The sequence below is a fragment of the Eretmochelys imbricata genome, chromosome 14 (assembly GCF_965152235.1).
Source record: "Eretmochelys imbricata isolate rEreImb1 chromosome 14, rEreImb1.hap1, whole genome shotgun sequence".
Lineage (NCBI taxonomy): Eukaryota > Metazoa > Chordata > Testudines > Cheloniidae > Eretmochelys > Eretmochelys imbricata.
Window position 1 is genome coordinate 34,117,584 of NC_135585.1, and position 5,399 is coordinate 34,122,982.

A 5,399-nucleotide genomic window follows, 5' to 3' on the forward strand; every position below is an offset into this window, starting at 1 on the left:
TCCCCGATCCGTGCACAACACCAGCCCCTCCTCACCTGCTGGTGGAGACCCCCAGCCCCTGATCGCTCCGTGGGCAGCCGGCGCCTGGATCCTGGCTCGCAGCTCGCCAAGGCTCGTGTCCCCTGGAGCGGGCTCAGAGCGAACCCGGCTGGCAGGCAGAGGGAGCAGCGAGGGCACAGGCTTGGGGAGAGGGTCCCGCGGCTACAGCCCCGCTCAGCTGGGCAGGTCAGCAACACCGAAGGGAAACGCACCCAGCTGTCTGTCCCCAGGGAGCGGGCGAAGAGCAGAGGCTCCAGCTGGTCAGGATCCCGCAGCGCTCCCTGCTATTGTGTGGCTGGCTCCTGGGCTTATGGCTCGGGCTGGGCGTGGGTGTCCTCCTTAAATACGCCACGCCGCGAGATCCGGGGACACCGACACGGAATGATCCATATGAGGCGCATCGGGTAGCGGGATAGAGCCCCCCTCCCCCCCGATGCGGCTCAATGCAGCGTAGCCAGCTGCCGGGGAGAGCGCCTGGCCTGAGGCTGCGGGGAAGTGGGCGAGTCTCTCGGGCCAGCAGCTCAGGGGCCGGACAGGAGGGTCCCCTGGCCCGCGGGCTGTAGTTTGACCACCCCCGCTATAGACTGTCGGCCAGTGACGTATGATACGATATTAGGCGTGTCTTCCAGACATGTGGGTGGGAAGGGCGGGGCTGTGTCCTCCTGCTGCTCCGCCCCTCCCCCTGTTCATAGACTATCAGGGTTGGAAGGGACCTCAGCCGGTCATCTTGTCCAACCCCCTGCTCAAAGCAAGACCAATCCCCACTTTTTGCCCCAGATCCCAAATGGCACCCTCCAGGATTGAACTCTCAACCTTGGGTTTAGCAGGCCAATGCTCAAACCACTGAGCTATCCCTTCCCCGCCCAAAGCAGATCTGCGTCCCTGGGTGGGCTCGAACCACCAACCTTTCGGTTAACAGCCGAATGCGCTAACCGATTGCACCACAGAGACTGGGCAGCCAGGCCCCAGGCAGGGAGCAAGCGGCCATAGCCAGCTGCTGGGGAGAGCCTGGCTGGGGAGGGGCGGCAGCAGCAGCCTGATCCCTGCCTGGACTCAGCTTCCCGGCGAGCCGCAGCCCCTCCCCGGCAGGCCCTGTGTGCAGCAGCTGGCTGCGGAGGGGCGACAGCCCAGTCCCCCCACACTCGGCTTTCCAGGGCAGTGGAAGTACCTTAAAGTGAGTGTGCTGGGGGGGGACGGGACCACTGGCGCCCGAACTGGGGACTGCCCCCTGCACCACCCTTTCCCCTGAGGCCCCACCCCCTCGCTCCTCCCCCCCACCTTACAATGTGGAAGTGGGAAGACAGGCGCTGGGGGTGTGTGTGTCTCTCTCTCTCTCTCTCTCTCTCTCCAGCTTGCAGAGAGGCTCTGACCCGCCCCATCCCTTCCTCTCCCTCCCCCCAAGTTGCCTTTTGGCCCCTCCCCCAATACATGGACACAAATCAGATGTCAAGAATTATAACATTCATAAACCAGTCGGAGAACACTTCAATCTCTCTGGTCACGCAATCACAGACATGAAGGTCGCTATCTTAAAACAAAAAAACTTCAAATCCAGACTCCAGCGAGAAACTGCTGAATTGGAATTCATTTGCAAATTGGATACTATTAATTTAGGCTTAAATAGAGACTGGGAGTGGCTAAGTCATTATGCAAGGTAGCCTATTTCCCCTTGTTTTTTCCTACCCGCCCCCCCAGATGTTCTGGTTAAACTTGGATTTAAACTTGGACAGTGGTCAGTTTGGATGAGCTATTGCCAGCAGGAGAGTGAGTTTGTGTGTGTGTGTGTGTGTCCGGAAAAAAAAAAAGCGGGGTGGGGGGGTGAGAAAGCCTGGATTTGTGCTGGACATGGCCCACCTTGATTACCATGCACATTGTAGGGAGAGTGGTCACTTTGGATGAGCTATTACCAGCAGGAGAGTGAGTTTGTGTGTGTATGGGGGTGGGGGGGTGAGAAAACCTGGATTTGTGCTGGAAATGGCCCACCTTGATTATCATGCACATTGTAGGGAGAGTGGTCACTTTGGATGAGCTATTACCAGCAGGATAGTGAGTTTGTGTGTGTGGTTTTTGGAGGGGGGTGAGGGGGTGAGAGAACCTGGATTTGTGCAGGAAATGGCCCACCTTGATTATCATGCACATTGTGAAGAGAGTGGTCACTTTGGATGGGCTATTACCAGCAGGAGAGTGAGTTTGTGTGTGGGGGGGTGGAGGGTGAGAAAACCTGGATTTGTGCTGGAAATGGCCCAACTTGAAGATCATTTTAGATAAGCTATTACCAGCAGGAGAGTGGGGTGGGAGGAGGTATTGTTTCATGGTCTCTGTGCGTATATAATGTCTGCTGCAGTTTCCACGGTATGCATCCGATGAAGTGAGCTGTAGCTCACGAAAGCTCATGCTCAAATAAATTGGTTCGTCTCTAAGGTGCCACAAGTACTCCTTTTCTTTTTGCGCATACAGACTAACACGGCTGTTACTCTGAAATCCCCCAATACTAAAACAGACAAGTTCTTATAATAAAAAAAGGGACTCGGGCCCCCCCCCCCTTGAACTGCTGGGGGCCCCAAGCAATTGCTTAGGCTGAGTCTCTCTGTTTATACCCAGGGGTCTGAGTGTACGTAGCCAGCCTGGCACATGTGCCTCAGTCTCCCCGTACCCTGCACTACCACCTCCAGCTGTCGAAACTGAACTCACCTGGGCCTGGGCCCCCATGCCGTGCCCCCCCCCCCCGCCCCCCCAGAACTGTACACCCTTCTCTGCCCCGGCCCTGCTGTCTCCGCCTGGGGACGACACTACTCTTCCTGGTTCCACACCATGACCGCCAAAGGCTCACAAAACATGATTTTTAAGTGGGTCTCACGGTTTTGAGGCCCGACTCATTTTGAACTCTTGTGTTTATCAATACAGAAATTATCTAACCCCTCTCTCTCTCTCTCTCTGTCACACACACACGCGTCACTTAGTCTTACACACCTGCTGTGGGCGCTGACGCCCTGGGTGCAGGAAGAGGGGGCGCGAGGGTGAGGCCTTGGGGGAAGGGGCAGAGTGGGGACGGGGCCATGGGACAAATCAAACTTCTCAAGAGCCTGTCTGTGCCCAATATAGTTTTAAGGGGCTCCTACCTCCCCTCTCCTGCCATGGCTCTTAAAACCAACTGAGAATCTGAACCATCTGCTGCCCAGGGCCCTGTGGTGAGCGGAGCTAATGCCGACCGCAGTATGGCCTGATACGGCCTGCACCCTATTTGTGAGACTAAGGGTGAGAATTTTCACTGGGAGTGGGCTCAAGACTGGCTGTACCGGGCCTGGGTAGCAGGCCCGGTACAGCCAACCAGAAATCCCCCCTATCATCACTGGGGTTGGGTCCAGGCGAGCAAGGAAAAGAGAGACGTCTGGTGCACCCCCCTCCTTGCATTGCAGGCTGACATACGCGGTGGAGTGTGAACTACCGCCCTGCACCGCCTCACATACTTGATTTGCCACGGCTTTCATGGGACGGTGGAGGTTGATGCTTCCCTAAACCCTCGGGATACAACTTTCCGACTCTCTTTTCCCCTCCCGCAGCCACTCACACGTTAAACCCCCTGAAAGTAGCAAACACTGAAAACCCATCGCAGGCAGCCTAGCTCCGGGCAAGCAGCAGGAATGGGACAGAAGGGCAGAAGCTCACGAGTTCTCCTCGCCCCTGGCAGAATGCCTTGTGCGGGTTGTACCTGGGGGGTGCAGGGGTGGAATGAGCCGGGGACGTGTGCCCGTTTGAGCGATTCATAGCAGGCAAACGAGGCACCTTTGGGGGAGCCTTGTCCAGGCCTGCCATGGGTCAGCTCTCTCAAACCACCACCCCTGGCAGCGCAGGCCTGACCTTCCAGCCCCCTGCAGGCCTCGCTCTCTGTGTACAGGTTAGCGATCGACACCCCCAAAGCCTCTGAGCGTCCCTCGGGAGTGCTCAGCCCGTTCCACTGAGCACACACAGAACTGTGACTCTCTTCTCTCAGGTGCGGTCCACAGCAGCTTGTAAGATTCAATTCAGGCCAACCACTCTATTGAGAACCCAGCACTTAGATATACAGAAAACAGGAATGAGTTTATCATCAAAGAACAGAGATGCAAGCGAGAGTGAATAAATACTGGAAAGTAATGGTTACATAGAAAACCAAATCCTCACACTTTCTAGAGCCGGGGTTCTCACAAATTTTTGGCAGCCTCAGCATGCGGCTCTGACAATACTTAACTAACTGTAGGAAAAACAAACAAACAAATTACATGTGCATATTTACATAGGAATTTTTTGCAGACTCAGTAATAAATATAAGATACAGTTGTGTCCTATCTTTACTGGACCTAAACACAGAACAAACCAGTGCTTTGCGAAGTCTTGTCTTTTTTGTTGTTCTTTCGCTTTTTTTGGTCAAAGGTGGACGGCTGTACAACAATTCTGAACTAAATTTAAAAATGCTTTACATAATAGAAAGAATAATGACTAATAATGAAAGAATGTGTCTGCCAATATGTCCAAAATTTCTTTCACAGACAAAAAAACCCAATCAACCTAGCCCAGTAATAATAATGATAATAGCAACAACAAAATCTGAGCCATTGCTGTTGTCTTTTCAGCTTGGTTTTTGCATCATTTAACAGCTTGCGCCTCTGAAGCTCACCATGGTAATTTGGTTCAACTTCCCTTGCACGAGTGCTGTAGGGACGTAGCATGACATACGTTTCAATTTGATTAATTTCTCTCTCACACTGCAACTTGCTTAGAAACGGAATCGGATAGCTTCAGAAACACAGGAAACTGCCTTTCCCCCTGATGCTGAAGTGTTCCTTTTTCTTTCTCTGTTTTGTTTTTCTTAGCAGAAGGTCCCAGAGGAGCCACCTGCTGTCACATTCAAGGTCATTTTCTGGCACTAGATTATTTGAAATACTTTCTGATACCCAGTCACATTTTTAACTTTCACCTCCCCCCTCATGAACAATCACAACCTGCCCAAACACCACACAGTGAGATGGCCCATAGCCACTTACAGAGCTACAGTAACATGAGATGTAAACAGTGATTAGAGGTCTATAAAATCATGAGTGGTGCGGAGAAAGTGACTAAGGAAAAGCTATTTACTTGTTCCCATAACACAAGAACTAGGGGCCACCAAATGAAATTAATGGGCACCAGGTTTAAAACAAATAAAAGGAAGTTCTTCTTTACACAGCGCACAGCCAACCTGTGGAACTCCTTGCCTGAGGAGGTTGTGAAGGCTAGGACTATAATGGGGTTTAAAAGAGAACTGGATAAACTCATGGAAGTTAAGTCCATGAATGGCCATTAGCCAGGATGGGTAAGGAATGGTGTCCCTAGCCTCTGTTTGT

The 5,399-nt window shown here is 53.0% G+C and overlaps 1 non-coding gene across 1 annotated transcript; it reads right to left on the minus strand.

Moving 5' to 3' along the window:
- Nucleotides 1-916: 916 nt before the first annotated feature.
- Nucleotides 917-990, minus strand: TRNAN-GUU (transfer RNA asparagine (anticodon GUU)). The gene has a single exon. It is a non-coding gene; the product is annotated as a tRNA-Asn (tRNA).
- Nucleotides 991-5,399: the final 4,409 nt, after the last annotated feature.